The sequence below is a fragment of the Rattus rattus genome, chromosome 7, assembly GCF_011064425.1.
Source record: "Rattus rattus isolate New Zealand chromosome 7, Rrattus_CSIRO_v1, whole genome shotgun sequence".
Lineage (NCBI taxonomy): Eukaryota > Metazoa > Chordata > Mammalia > Rodentia > Muridae > Rattus > Rattus rattus.
Window position 1 is genome coordinate 64200619 of NC_046160.1, and position 16691 is coordinate 64217309.

Here is a 16691-nt window from a genome sequence, read left to right on the forward strand (position 1 = left end):
CAAAATATTATTCCTCTCCATAAAATGTAGTTATGTAGTAAAAGAATTTTTAATACAGTCAAGAACAGTTTTGACTTATTTATGACAAACAACTTCAACGATATTGCCTAATGGTAACTGTCACTGTGCTAGTTTCTGTGGTTAATTTCTAAGTGAAGCTACTTTGAAAGTCACGTAATCAAGAATATTGCTTGGAAAACATGGGTTCTAAATGCATCTGTCATTTACAATTTCAACAGTTATTAGCACCAAATTTAGATAGCCTAATATTGATTCACAACTGGACTAGGATTGTCACTGAGATAGGAGTCTAACAGGATGACCTTTCAATCCCTTATCTCTGAGCCATGCTCAAATAAGTTTTTGCTACGTGGCTTCTGTATTTATCTCCTTCCATGGCTCTCTATTTCCTCTAATGCCTCCAATTAACTTAAATCAGATCTTGTAGCTGAAGAATCCATCTTTTCTCCAAAGGTAGTTTGCATGGTTGTGAGGTCTATTTTGTGTTGACGTTGAAATTCAACAACCTAAAAGTAATCTCATCCTGTGCTTTTCTTAATTTAAACTTCTTGATGATACCTCTCTGGGTAAATCCATAAGAATTGAGAAAAACATCACCAGGTTTAGTACTACATGCCTTTAATATCAGCACTGGGGAGGCAGAGGGAGATCTCTGTGACTATTTAGAGTTCTAGGAAAGCCAGAAATATATGTAAGTTGAGTCTCAAAATATTTTTAAATTATTTCAAGATCATGTAAAGCACACTAAAGTATCTCATATATTTATGATATATCATAGCAGCCGTTTCCTCTAACTTAGGATAGAAACAGTACACACTTGAATTCATCATGGGTACTGAGGATTGAACTTAGGGCCTTTCTTACTTTCTAGATACCATCTAGCACTGCCTTATATCTGCAGCCCTAGGCACCCATTTCATCACATACATCTTGAGTGCTAGAGTAAAACTCGACAAATCCCTCCTCTAAAAGAATTTATTTTGGGGTTGCGGATTTAGCTCAGTGGTAGAGCGCTTGCTAGGCAAGGTCCTGGGTTCGGTCCTCAGCTTCAGGGGAAAAAAAGGATTTATTTCATATTTGCACTAAGTCCTATACCAAGCAAAACATTCGGAAAGAAGAGTGGCCCAGAAAATATGCACACTTGCATGCAACCTAAGGAAAACATGGTGCTGCACCCTATGCTCTCTATGAGTGAAAGAATTACTTCTTCAGGTGTGTGTGCTACAAGATCAAAACCCAGTGATACAACATCTTTATTCTCTTTCCCAATTAGACAAATATGGAGAGAAGTTTTGACCCACACATAAAACCTATATCATCAGGAGGTAGCAGATGCGATAATAAGATAAATTATAGTCCTATGCAGCTCCCCACACTTGGGCTGAATCAGCCAAGCCTCAATTGATTCACTGAGACCAAAACAATTTTATCCATTTATTAACATTTTATTTTTATTTATGGAACTAGAAGATAGGAAGATGAGCAAGAATTTTGGCATAAAGTTCTGTCTAGTCATTCTGAGAATAGAGGATTCGGAAGAGAATCTGCTTCTTCTTTTTTTTTTTTTTTTTTTCCTTCTGAAGAATGATGAAGCAATTTCACCAGGGACATGTGACTACAGGGAGTCTGCTCTCTACTTGGAAATTCCTGCTTGGTGTCAGCACACTGGTGGATAAGACACCCTCTGATGTGAAGTGGATGGTCATGCCAGCCTTCCTTGTACCAAGGAGGAGTAAAGCTCTGAAAATAATAGCACAGGAAAAAGAAAATAGATGATCAGTACAGAAAAGTCAAAGGTTTCTTAATAAAAACAAGATTGTACAAGCAAGAATTATTTGAAAGGTATTTGAAACATTTCAATTTCTCATGGTGATATGTTATTACATTATGCTTGACAAACATATGAAACCTTACTCTCCAAAACCAATAACTAAATATCTTTAATTGACGTAATCACCAGATTTAGGGATAAATTTTAATATGTTTAATTACGTACAAGGAGTTATACATATCTATTCTATGGTTTTATTTACCTTTGCACGCTTTAATTGATTTTCCTCATTTCTTATCAATTGCATTAATTATATGAATGGAATGGTAGTTTTTATCTGAAGGGAGCAAAGTACCATGTGAAATAGTGAGAGAATGATTCTTGGGGAAATGCATTAAAGGTCCTAAAAATTCAACTATTCAAATGTAAATGACAAAGCAGCAGTGAGCCAAACCCATCAAGTGGCATATGTTGTCATGTGATTGTTTTTCAGTTTCTCATTGTTAGAAACAAATTGAACCACATTAATAGGAGGAATCCGAAGAAATAAAAATGAAGAAAAATAGATATTTCAAAAGAAAAAACTTAAGAAATACCTTAAGTGAGAGGAAATTCCTCTTTGGTAAAATGAATCCATGAGGAAACGTGAAAGAATTAAAACGTATCTGTCCATTACTATGAACAGACTAAGATACCAGTCCAAATAATACACATGTAGACAATGACTTTTGGTTAGTGGGATTTTTTTAAACACCACTTAGTAGTGTGTGAATAAAGAGTAAATAATAGATCAGTAATAGTTCCCTGGAAATCATGAAATAACGATGGGCTCCAATAAAAAAATCTTAACATTGACTCTAATCGAAGTGTTCATCTCAGAAAGTGTGTTACTAACTGTATATAGTCAAATTTCGACTGAAAAAAAAATGATCTCTAAGTCCTAAGAACTGATTGTAGTGAGATCCTATTTCAATTGTGTAATGGAAATTATGAATATGGTCTTCTAAAACCAGAAAACCAAATATGGAGACTTAGGCACCCAACGAACTTGCCACTTTGCTTTAACCATATGGAATTGCTGTGTTGGGAGATCACTGTTTCAGAGGAGGATTAGGTTTGTTTGTCCATAACAATTACATGGATTAATGCACAAAAATGAACACTCACCCCAGGGTTTTCTCTTCATTCTTTAATATGCGTGCAGGCACACACACACACACACACACACACACACACACACACACACAGAGAGAGAGAGAGAGAGAGAGACAGAGAGAGACAGAGAGACAGAGACAGAGACAGAGACAGAGACAGAGAGACAGAGACAGAGAGACAGAGAGACAGAGAGACAGGGAGCTTAGGTCTTGGAAGTTACCTGTCTTGTTTTATAAGTCGCACCTGTACTGTTGCTACACATCTGTGGAGCAAGGTATCAGCCAACTGTTAATCAAGGATCACTTCCTTTCAAAGTGACTGATGAGCCACTGTTACAGCAATTTACAAAAATAACTTTTAGAAAAGGGGACTCGAGAGTTCCAGACAGTTCGCAGCAGCCCTGAAAGTTCCATGCTTGAAAGTTCACGCTTTACTAATGTACAGGTAGACAATTCGAATGGTCCATTAAATCTTAGAAATAGAATATCACGGGCAATATTTTCTTTTTGATTACAAGCAATGATAATGTCCCAGATCGTCTTTGAAAGCCTTTAGCCCTGGCAAGGTGAAAAGAAGATGCAGATTAGGTAGGCGCAGCAAGGCATGGTCAAAAAGTGCAAATTCAGAGGGTGCTGGAGAAACTCTTCTCACAAGACTAGTGTCTGATGAAAGGAATTGGAGGATATGGTTTTTGAAGAAAAGCTAAAAAAACAAGTATTTTATGACAAACCTGTTTAATTTTCCCACTTTGGTTTTGTTATCTCGTCAATATTACACTAAAGTTCCACACACAGCCAATGTTTGTGAGATACTTGATGCAAATCTAGCAGACATTGAATGTTTCAATTACCAGACACAGGGAGCAGAACATGTGTTGAAACTTCATGTTCCATTTTTGGTGTACATTTCTTTGTTGATTTATGTAATGTAGCTAATAATATGCAGCCTACCCTCGTTTTTAAACAAACAAATGAACTTTTAAAAAGCTTTTCGTAAGTTGCTAAGCAACTCCAAAGACACATTTTATTAATTTAACAAATAGCATTCAGATGACAATCCTTAAAGATTTCTACCTCTGCTTTTATAAAAAAAACAGGAAATCCCAACAGATACCCTCCTAGTGTTCCCCATCTAAAGCCTCAGGGCAAGTCAAAGACGTTGCCTTCTTCAATTCCATTTTTCTTACTGGGCAAAATAGTATTTTTTTTTTGAAAATGTTACTAAAATAAAAGTTAAATCCAAGGAGTTCTGGTGTAGCTGTCCAAAGTTTTCCCAGACCTGAAGATTTTTAGCCTGGGTCCCACTGACAAGTTGGACAGAAGAGTTTGAAGCTAAACAGGAATGAAACATCACTTGCTTAGTGGCATCCAGCAACTTTACCTACCGGATGCTAATGGCATGCCATCCCCTGTAGTTGCTATAATCAAATTGTTCTGCTGGTAAATCCAAAATATCTAGAGAGGGTGGATACAGTAGAAAGAAAACCTCATTCATAGTTGAGAATCGCTTCGAATGAAGGTGAATATAAATGCTAAATGCAAAACACACCTTGAGCCTAACATGTGGTAGCACTAACTCAAGATTTATCCCCACATGTCAATACCTATCCTCTTCACCGCTGCTGGTGATGAAGAATAGGTAGGTAAGTAATATGACTCTTGGGTAGCACAGCTCTCCCTGTATTTGAATACATTTATGTTTATGTTTTGGTTTACCATTTCAGTGTAATTCCACTGTATACAAACCGGAGTAAGGGGTCCAGTGGTTATTGTAATGATAGGCCTTTTCTAGCAATACCATGTTTCAGAATTTTACCTGAATCTTTTCTTAATACTCTTCAATTTTCTTTACATTCAGTGTTTAGATAGAATCATTTAGAAGTAAGTGTCAGGGGATCGAAGAGATGGCCCGGAAGTTAAGAGCCAAAGCTGCTCTTCCAGAGAACCCTGCTTGGTTCTCAGCACCATGTTGTTGGTGGCTCACAGCTGCCTGTAACTCCATCTTCAGAGAGGTCTGATTTCTCTGGCTTCCTCATATCCCTTCATTCACATGCCCATGCCCCATGCATACATCTAATTAACAAAATTTTATAGAAATGTATCAATAATAATGATCTTGTAAGGTTGTTTACACTTTCACCTCGCGTTTTTCCTATCCCACACTTAATACCATTTTATCCCTCACAAGCAAACAGCTTATATGCCCCCAATCTTCACACGTGACTTAAGAAGGACAAATTCATTTTCTCCATGAAATTTTTTTCCTAATTAATCCTTTCTTTACTTACAGTATTATATTTCTGTTAAAAGAATGGCAGGGCTACAAATTAATGTGAGGCAATCATTTTCTGACTGTCTTCAATACGTCAGACACTGAACACTGCTTAGGAGCTCTTTCTATCAATTTACATTTCATTATTTATGCCCAACTAGATTGTAAGTTCCCAGAGGATAGGAACAGGTTTTATCTGTATCCTCTGGCACCTTTTAATAATGATGCTAATAAATATGCTTTACATTTGATTAGCAATTATAACCTTTCAAATTAGTTTCATGCTTATTAGCTCATTGGTTATATAATTTCACTATTTTACAATCAATGAGAGTAGGACTTAAAACACTCTAGGGAATAGTCCGTGGATTACACAACTGGTGCTCAGTAGAATATGTATTTAATATGTATGTACCAACTGACTGAATTTAGTCTTACACATTTCCAAACCTAAAATTGCTTGCTTGGTTATATAAAAAAAAATGTTTACGGCATTCAAAAAAATAAAAGTTATGGTAAAGAATAATCATCAAACCATGCGAAACACAACAAAGAAAGTGAGTCGGTTGAAAAAGTGTTCAATTGTAATAAAGCAGCAGGAGGTAAGAAATCTCGTAGTTTCTAAAAGAGATTAGCTTCATTTTGCAAGGTCTTCACCTCTTATGAAAGAAGTAAAATCGTTTTTTAAAGACAGCAAAATGTAAAGGAAACGCCTTAAGACTAACTTCAACATCCTAAAATTCACAGCATATATGTATATGAACAAGACCAAGAAAAATATTTCCAACAACTTTACCCCCCCCTTTGGGGGCATAGCTATATAAATAACACCAATGTAAAACATATGTGTTTATCTGCCTTTCAGCTGAGTAGGAAAAAAAAAAAACCTACACCCTCAAAGTGAGCTGATCTGAGGGCATTCCGCCCAAGGAAGCCATCCTTTATCCAACTATTTATACTGAAGGCTAAGTGCAGACTCTGGTCTAGGCTCTGAATGAAGGAAGAGGTCTAAACCTCAGTTGCCGGGTGTGAATCTTGGGCCAACGGTGGAGAAAGGGACAAGTGAAAAGGTCTGAAAAGCCAGAAGTGATTTCCTTCTCACTGGGCCTTTTCTTTCAGCCCTTAGCTCCTTCCGCTCACTTAAGAAGTGAAGGCATTTAAAGAAAAACGGAAATTAAAAACAATTGAAGAGGAAAAGTTTAAGGCATCACCAGCCAGGAGGAAGGTGCCACCGGGCGCCCGAACCATCCTCAGCCACGTGACTGGTGCAAAAGGAGAGAGGGGAGCGACCCCCAGGCCGGGCCCGGGCTGGCTGAGGGTCTGGCGAGGGCCTGGGGAGGAGGGGCGGCGCCGCTAGCTGACCGCGAAGCCGGCCTGAGCGCTCCAGGCCCTGGTGCCGCCGCAGGCCTTCCCTGGACGCCTCCTCCGGCCTTTCCCAGAGGTTCCTCCCTGCGGAGCCCTGGGCGCGCGGCCTGAACCTCTCCCGGCACCTTGCAGACAGCGCCAGGCGGGTTGGCGAGCTGCGTCCGAGCTCGGGGATCCCGGGCTGAAGGATGGTTGGGTTCAGCCGCGAGAGTCCTGCGATCCTCGGAACGACCAGCGCCCACAGGCCGGCCTGGGAGGCGCCCCAACGACCGCGAGGGGAGCGCAGAGGCCGTACCGGGCCGTGGAGCCCGGCGCCTTCCTTCCCGAAGAGCGGTAGAGCGCAGGAGCGCGCGGGCTCGAGACGCGCCACGCTTTGCAGTCTAAACTGGGAAGAATAAGATTGTTCCCAAGGTCTTGTTTATCCAGAGACTGAAAAGGGAGAAACTCAAGTCTGTTGGCATCTTCCCTCGCCCCGCCCTACTCTGAATTAGTTCTCAAAAGCCTGCCCAGCGCAGGAGGGGATGGAGGGAGCAACCCTTTTCCTCTCAGCAAGCCTCTCTCTCCCGCCCTCAGTCTCCACACACCCTTCTCTAGCTCGGCTCGGGAGTTCGCACAAAGTCCGCCAGAGGATCGCAAGAGCCCCTAGTACTAAGCACCATTAGATGGCTAGCTTATCAAAATGGAAGTAGAAAGTCGCTTGCTGGTCACGGGATGATTAAAATTCACTACCCTCACTAGTCTTGATAGTCAGGGCACTTCTACCACATTGTTTATAAACTCCGGTAGGGTCTAAAGAGAAGAGGGATTCCATACGACCTTGCGACTACTAATCCTCTACCTCAGTACTATAGAAACTTTACTTTCATTCCCAAAGGCCAGGCCTAATAACGTAGCGGAGAGCTAAATCAGGGGCCTGCCAAAGCGTCTGTTCTCTCCTATCCTGGAAAGGGAAAGCCGTCGGGGATCAGCGTCTGAACTGAGTATTCTATAACGTGTGGTTATTGACAAAGGGAGGGGGAGAGTGGAGGAGGGAAATGGAAAGGAAAAACAGGGGGGAAAATGTGTTCATTTACACATTTCCTGTGCAGAACAAAAAAGTCCCACCATCAGCAAAAGAAGCCTTTTCCTCCAAAATAGCAGCCAAAGAGGGAGAATTAGAATATGCATAAAATTCCTTCATTTTCATTTGCACAGAGCATGATTTCCGGCACATTCGATGTAAGCTGCGCGATTAATCCCAACGCCTAAACATTATTTCACTTAGCATCTTTCCAAAACTCACCTAAAGGAAATTACTGTCTTCCCATGACCCCTTTTTAGAGCTACCATTTCCTAGTCTGTCTGCCAATGAGAATTCCTTTGATAGGGGTTATAAGTGGGGGTTTCCTGACCATCCTTCCTCCTTCACTGCGCTGCTACACCGGAGCCCCATTCCCCTGAAAGCTAGCTGCCGGCTGTGAAGCCAGGGCTGGAAGCCTCAGCCTAATGGAAAGTGTGATTTAGAAATGTGCATAAAAGATAATAAACATGCAGGACAGATGCTTTTTGTATACTCTTGTGTCCTGAAAAAAAATCTTTCAAGTTAGCAGTAACCAAGATGCTTGCTCATAGACACCTCTGAGTACCAGCCTGTCCTCAAGAATAAGAGAATGTCAAAACCTTACCCAGAGTAATGCTGTTCCTCACAAATATTCGGCCTATGTAGCCACTAAATCCCACAGCATAACCCACATCATGTTTTGTTTTGCCACTTACAACACATCTGGTTGCATCTTCCTTGAAAAATTCTTTGTTGGGAAAAACTATTAGCATTATTTGAAACAATTCTTTTTTTTTTTTAAAACCAGGGCTTACTCCTGCCTGTGAAAAGGTATGTTTCTTTTATTTAATAGAATGTGAATAATGGGTGAAAATTTTATGTCTTGACTTACTGTTACAAGAAAATCTTCATTCCAGGAAACTCTACTCTAATTCTTCACTCCATATCCCAGTATGGAAAGAAAATCTATATTTGCTCACAATATAAAGGTGCATCTGCAAATATTTCCTTCAGTATCTGCAGATTTCAAGCAAATCTCAATTGCTAGTACTTAAAAAGAAATGCTAATATTTATTTGGCTTTTAGTTTGCATAGAATAAGCAATACTTGATGCATTTAGTTTGGCATATATCAGACATGAATAAGCATTTAATATATGGTTTCTGTTGGCTAAAGATGTATTAAGGTATTGGGCTATAGAAGCTTATAAATTTAATTAAATGGGTTTGTAAACTTTACAGACACAAGAGTTTCTGCATACTGTTAACACTAAAATAGTTGCTTCCAGTTTTTATTTACATCAAATATCATCAGCAGTGAATCATTAAATGTAGTTATTCTCAGTTGTGCAATCCTGTATTGGTTCAGAAGTTCTCAGTCACATGAAATAAAATAAAAATTATTAGAAAACGAGTTCTTCCAAAGCCATATTTAGGGAGTGCATGTAACAGAATTGAGAGCCATGTTTTCTAGTAAGGCTGACTTCCCTTAATGTTCTTACTGAAACGAGTGATAGTTTTATTTCTCAATAAAGAAACATTTCTTAATTAAAAGAACCATGGTAGCAGAATGTCCTCCTTAAAACATTATTTTGGTTGTAATTAAATTAAATATGAGATGCTCTTATCTTATTTTAAGTTGCAGAAGTATGTTTACAGAGGAATTGGAATGAATTCAGTGGGCTGTTGAGCTCCAAGCATTGAGAAATTCTGGGGCGCCACTGAAATGTAGACCTACCAGCACCTATAGCTGCCACCTCCCACTGCAGACTTACAGAGATGCCTGAGACCTGAGTACCACTTCAGTGTGTTTATTCTCCAAAATGAAAGCTTCTCTTTCTTTGCTGAAATTTAATGAAATAATGTTCTCCCAAACTGGAAGTGTTTTCACTAAAATGAAAAGACTACAAGGAAGTGTAAAAGGGTGTTCAGCCTCCTTCCCATAGACAGCAAAGATCACAAAGAGCTAAGGCAGTGAAGGTTGTGCCCCCCCAGCTCCCCACCCCCTTGCTTCCTTCTTTTGGTGTTTCTGTTATGGATTGTGTGTGCATTCAGGTTTGAAAGAAATATCTCTCACACACAATAATAATAATAATAATAATAATAATAATAATAATAACAATATCAATAATAATAATATAAAAGTTTCCAGAACACAAACTGACTACTGATATTTATGTCTTTGATTTTGTTTTGTTTGTTTTACTTTTTTAAGGGTCTGGGGTCTGCTTGTTAGACATTGCCAGGGCCACATTCATGCAGCTAAGTTTGTCAATCTCTTATCCCAATCCATCCTGTAGCTAAGAGCTCTCCTCATATATATGGCTATAGATGCTGAACTGACAAGGAATTTCTCCATTTGTCTGTTATTCTTTCCCACAACTGCCCCCCTCTTCCTACCATCTTTCTCATCTTTCCCATCTTTCTCATAAACAAGGCAATAATAAACCACCTGCTTGAGAGCTAACTTCTACCTGACAAATGCCAAATCTAACCTCACACCTTTTAATTTTTTTTCATTTTATTTCACTTCATTTCCCTTTTTCTGGGGGGATTGAAAGTGAGACTATATGTTCAGGAGACAAGAAATATTAGACTGAGATGACGTTAGACCTACTGATTCTTCCTACCCAGGCCTAGGGCTGAGCTGCCATTTGCTTACCCAGCATGGGTAGCTCTCACAGAAGCAGCTCTTGTACCTGGGAAATGGTTTGATTTCCTGGCTAAACCATCACTGGTGAAGACTACTGCCACTAAATCTACTTTCCTCTTCTTTAGCTGCCTGTTCCTAAAGCAATAAAAAGAATTCATTCTGGGGTGAGGGTGGATGCGATGCTAGGATGTTGTGTCTCACTTTACAGGGTGGATCCATGTTCTCTGAGTTCCCTGGAAACTTAAAACTCTCTTATTAACTTCCTTGGCTTTTTGAACATAGTTTTTAAATGCCATTACTTTCCTACTGACCAGAAATGATCTAGGTAGAAGATACCCCAGCCCTCCACTCAAGAACTCTCTACATGGCTACCTCTGTTCTAGACTGCTTTAAGAATGACACCTTCTGGGGAACATGCCCATAGCCATGATGGAGTCTGAACACAGAATTGCTCAATGGCATTAACAAGGGCTACTATAGCAGACTAAGGGAGTCTTTCTTCAGAAACGTGAGTTTATCTAGACAGAAATCATTCATGAGCAAAACATGAAATTGGAGGGAGGCTCAGCCTCCTCCATGGAACAAAAATCTAAGGCTGAAGTGGGTTTTATTTCCTTCCTGTTGGCCTTGGAATTATTTTAAGCTCACCTCTGCTATGAATTTGCATTGTTATTATTAATAGTTTATTTAGCAATATTGTTGGAGGCTTGTTACTTTTCTTGTTGTGGTTGTTATACTATTCACCAGAAGTTTAGGAAGATTAGTCAGATTAATTAGTTTATTGGTAATTTAAAGCTGAAAACTAGTAATTAAACCAAAAGCTATAAATGATCGTGGATGATTCATACCGATGTAGGATTTAGAAGGAAGATAATCTAAATTTTGGCCACTAAATTTTGCAGCTGTGAAATAACAAGGACTTGGGGATCAAGAATATGATAACTGTTATATATTTTAGTCACCCAATCACTCTCTCTCCCCCCGGATTATCAGTAATCTGTTTGATAGACTTAAAAACCATTTTTTGAGCAGAGAACAAAGATGAGATGAATGACCCTCATGTCACCAGATTTTTCACATGGATTCCCTGTGCTCAGGACCATCCTAGCATATAAGATCTCTCCCTTTCAAAACAGCTTTTTCCTTCTCTCTGCTCCTGTTATGAGTCTGTCTGAAAAGGAAGCATACTATAAGTCAAGGAAACAAACTCACCCTTTTAGGCAAACTATATGGAATATAAACTCACAATGCACTTCTCCTTACAATGAGTTCCTGCTCTTTCAAATATAATTAATGTTTTGATAGTATAGTTCTTTAACTACATATATACACATAAAAACAGACCCACCCTCTAGCTCTACTGTTTGCACATCTAAAACAAAAATGGATACATTCTTTCAGTGGCTCCTAAAATACTTCTAGACCATCAGCACATTAAGATAACTATAGTGCAAATATTGTCAATTTTGTTAAGTATTATTTAAAAACAGATGATATTCTAGATCGATATAGTCTGATACAGAAATTTTCTATGTATCAGGCAAAATCTCCAAAACCCTATTTATACTTTGAAAATTTAATAATGGAAGCATGATCTTAGTATCTTTATTTTATCTAGGTGAGGCTTAATTGACAAATGTGTATAAAAAAAGTAACTATAATAACAAAGTATTCTGACTTAGTTCAGACTTACTTTGTCAAATACCTCATCTCTCTGTTTTAGGTCAATGAGTTCAAAACGTTGGTGTTAGTCATACATAAACACATGTGGCATAAATGGTCAGAAACACAGACATACAGATATGTAGCTAACAGCACAGAGTTAAATGAAGATGTCTGAAGTTCCATATTTTTGCCTTCTTATATTGCACACCCAGCATTTCATCCTTCTGAATGATTAGCATGTTAAGAACGGATAAATATACAGACAGCGGGCTGTGGCATGCTTTCCCTCTTTAGTAAAAAATGAATACTATTGAACCCAGCACAAATATCAAACTTCATCTACCTACAACAATATAGGATAGAGAACTAGATATGGGAAACTCATAAATTGATTTGCAAACCTCCTGGAGATACTGTTTGATATTTGAACATATCGAAGGTACTGGCAAGAGAAAGAAATATCTTACACATTTCTCTCTTCAAACTTTTTAGAAGGAATGTGTCAAAGAATTTTCTCTTTGTAAACATTTTGAAGCTCATTCTCTTACTTTTCTTATTTAATATTTGAAATTATAAAAGAAGATTAAAGGAACAAGGGAGTCTATGAATGTGACTTTTAAGTAGATTGTCTTTCAACAATATGAGAGAAACATAACTTTTCCTGACTGCAGTATGATTCTTGAGAACCCCTAATTTTGTGGTTGTTTAAGATGGGGCCCATTAGCGATTTTTTTTATTGCTTTCCTCCAAGCATACATGTGAGATTGACACTCCTTCACACTCACGAGGTTAACACAGATTATTAAATATTAGTTAATTTTTAACAGAAAAGCCCCTAGGAGTACAGACTCAGTGTTAGTATAGGAAGAAACTACTATCCCGGTCGTTTTGGGTACAAGCAATTGAACAAACAGTTTCTATCGTATAGATCCCCAAGAATGTGTGAAACATAAAGTACAAGTTCTCCCCCAGAACTCCTGATGTGTCCTTATTCCTTCCCAGATCTCCTTCCTTTTGTTTTGCTTTTTCAGTGGAACTACTGTGATCTCGAGTGAGGTTTTGTTTGGCTCTGGTTAATATTAAAGAAGATCACACACGGTTGAAAAATATTGTTATTTTTCTTTAATGGGGAAAATTGGACTCCTGCGTGTCAGATCTGTGGATTTCCGAAAGGCAGTGGGAATGGTACTGACATCACTTTGCACTTTAACAATCCGATTTGGTCAGAGTACAAGTTGTTTGTTTAACCCGACAACTCGGTGCACCCCGTCGCACACTTTGCACACTCATTAAAACGATTATTCACGACCTGTCGAGTGTTTTCGGGTTCATTCACAGGAAAGGCTTGCATCCAGGGAGCAATTCAAGTCAACACTGTCCACTATACCGGCGCACGTGAGGACGAGCTGGTGCATGCGTGAAGGATGCGGGAGGGGTTGGTGAGTAAGTGCCTTGGCTATTAAATCCTTCTCTTCAAGGGACGCTAAGGAATCTCAACCTCCTTACAGCCCTGGACTCCACAACACTTCACTATGCTAGCTAGCTTCAAAGACTTGATAAGGAAAAGAAAATTTAAACAAACGAAACAAATAGAGGTAGCCCTCTTCCCGCTCTTCTCTTCTCTCCCTCTGTCCCTCCCTCCTTCCATCTCTCCCTCCCTCCCTCCCTCCCTCCTTCCCTTCCATTCAACCTTCTGCAAAACTTTAGATCTCAGGATACCTTCTGCCTGTGGCCCGGTTCTCACGGACAACTACTGAGGAAAAGTAATTCCCTTTCCACTTCCCAAGGTACCCTTGATCCCCAAAATAATTCAGATCTGTTTTCCATATGTCTTGTATTCACTAGGGGAGGGGGAAGGGTATAGTAAATAAATAATAATAATTTAATGGGGGGGGATCCCTAGATGCTTTTGATAGTTGTGGAAGGACTGGTCCTGTACAATAAGAAAAGAGTTGCAGATAAAATATTAAATAGCCTTCAAGAAGCTACGCCACTTTTGTTTTTGTTTTTCAGTTTTCAGCAACTTTGTAATATTTTGTAATGGCAGCAGAAGACCACAATATGGATGCACTCCACCCCTACTCCCGCCTTTACTTACAGGGACTGCACTGAGCGACTCAGGTATTCCTATTATGTGCTGAGATGGATGCCGGTACTCACCCCATGTGTTGCATTAGGGGAAGGGATATGACTATCTTCAGAAGATGTAATAACATGCACACTAATAAAACATATGTACATACATGTATTCAATATATAGGACATCGTATGGCCTTTTTTCTGAATGACCTTTGGCATAATTTCGAATTAGCATTTGTTTAAAATGTCCAATGTTTAAATGATTCATCCTCTATTTTTTTCATTTTAAGGAAAACCCTGCAAACATATGACTAGCTTATTTTTGTGAGGCTAACCGGAACAAAACAATTGAAAACGATGTCTTATTTGTGAGTTTCATTCCATTTAAACCTAAGATCACCAAATCATGTTTCCTATTTATCGAAACATGTCAATACTATGTGTGAAGGAAAGAATGGAGGCTCTCAAGCAGCATGGGGCTTGAAGCAGAAGCCTGTTCCTAATTTCTTAAAAAACGAGGATGAATAAACAATTTATATTAAACTGGCCACACTCTCAGGATCCACTATGAAGTGCATTTAGAATGGATGGGTTTTCACTTCCTATAATAAACTCCTGCATTAAAAGCAATGTGTGACAATAATAAAGAGGGAGACACTAAAATACGGGAAGCAAATAGCTGAAACCTCTGCATAAATAAACACAAATCAATGTAGTAATACATAACACTATTGACGCAGAAATGATCGATTTTAGTCTTCCAACCTGCAATCGGAGTTTGCCATGTTTAATTAACAGTTTTTCCCGGAAAAAATAATAGATAAATTAAAAAAAAAAACAAGCAATACCTGCTGTAAAGTCTATCTGATCCTACTTAATTTTTCCCAGAATATTTTAAATAAGATGGGCTGAGTACTCCTTTTTTCCTAAGAAAGCATTGCCAACCTTGAAAATTACATTATTAATTATAGAAATTGTTGAAGTATTAAATAATAAAATTGCCACCTTATTCTTGCTCTGAATTTTTCAACATTCATCCCAGTCTCTAATTATTCATTCAGCACATTTTAATAGAGCAAACACAATAGTACTTCCTATTATCAAAGTTTTCTCAAACACTGGAATACTATTGGGTTCAAAGATTCTTCATCTACCAGTAATATAATAACTGAGAAAGGTGTTGATTCCTCAATACGCATGAGCACCCTCTCTCCTGAGACTATATGAGCTTTATGGAAGAAAAAGAGGAAAATCTGCACTACTTCAAGACTATTTTGTACTATACATATAAACTGAACATATGTCAGACTCAACAAAATAGCTATACTTTAGATTTCTAGAATGTACATCTAAAACAAGGTCGCAAGTTTCCATACAGCTAATTTTTCGTTTGTAAGAAATTATTAGCAGGCAGAGGTGTGTGATACCTTTCAGATCTGGCTTCTGAGTACTAATGGGAATTGTGTTCATATTTTTTTTCATCTATGAGTCTAGGTTTCTTATGCACAAGTGTGAAAAAGAATTTCCAACTTATAATGCTCAACCTAGAGATAAAGTCATTGCACATAAGCCGTGAGTGGATTATTTTTATAATAGTGCACAATCAAGAATTTTTCTAGACTCCTGTCATCTTCATCTAGGGCCAAGAATTCAGGGGCAACCAGACCCAAAGGGAAAATATCATCAGTTATTGTTTAGGGCTAATTTAACAGATAATTTAACTTCAAACAACAATGATTAGGTCATTAAATTTCAGAGTCATGAGAAAATGAAAGAACCAACCGAGAGACAATTCTCTCTAACCCCATTACAGTTTTCAGTCTTCCTATTCAATCAAATTAAAACAAACAAACACACTGTATCTGCCTATGCAGGATGATATGATACGTTTGCTCCTTACAGCACACAAAGAGAGAAGCAATAACAGGAGATGAAGAGGGGGAAGGAAAATGAAGGTGGATATTTCAACCCGGGATTCTAGCAATATAGGAAAATTCAACTTTAGCCGAAAATGAATCTCCAATGTATAGTTATTGAACACGCTCTCTAGTACCCACCCGAAATCGCAAATCTCTTCAAGAGCTGTATGCTCTTTCCTTCTGTGCGGGCTTTTCTACAATGCCAAAGACTCTGAAATGTTTTAGGCCACAGTTCCAGAAAAGATGTAGGCCATTCCATCTCTCCACAGAGATTTAGATACAGAATTCTGAATTTTTTGTTATTATCATCAGTAACTTTTAGGATCACAGTCTCAGGATTTCTGCCTATTTTATGTTTTGCTAAAGCGATGTGGAAGCTTAACAACTAAGCTTGACGGCTGGAAGAGGGAGGTGGGAGGTGCAGGTGGAAGCATCCCTCGGCATTTCTCATCTTTCCCCTCTAATTCTTTCAAAAGAAAGATATTTCCTAGCGAATCTCCGCGCTGCCACCGGAATCTGCTTCCTAGCCCAGCTTTTGTCTTCCCCCCAACTCCAGGCTGCTCCTAGCGTTCAGGAAATTTCCTATCCGAAGGATTACTCTTTCCGAAACACCAGAGGCATGGGCAATAAACCAGAAGGAGACAGACATAATAGAAGACTATTGTAAAATCAGTTTTACCAACTACCGGGTGAGTGCTGTGATCTGAAACTGCACCCCACAAACAAAGACTAACAAGTTCTAAGGAGTAGGGAA

General features: G+C 38.7%; 1 long non-coding RNA gene across 1 annotated transcript; it reads right to left on the reverse strand.

Annotated features, from left to right (window-relative positions):
• Nucleotides 1-1442: 1442 nt before the first annotated feature.
• On the reverse strand, nucleotides 1443-3603 carry LOC116905025. Its single transcript, XR_004388479.1, has 2 exons — nucleotides 3168-3603; nucleotides 1443-1761 (listed from the first exon to the last, which is right to left on the reverse strand). It is a non-coding gene; the product is annotated as an uncharacterized LOC116905025 (long non-coding RNA).
• Between the last annotated feature and the right edge of the window lie 13088 nt (nucleotides 3604-16691).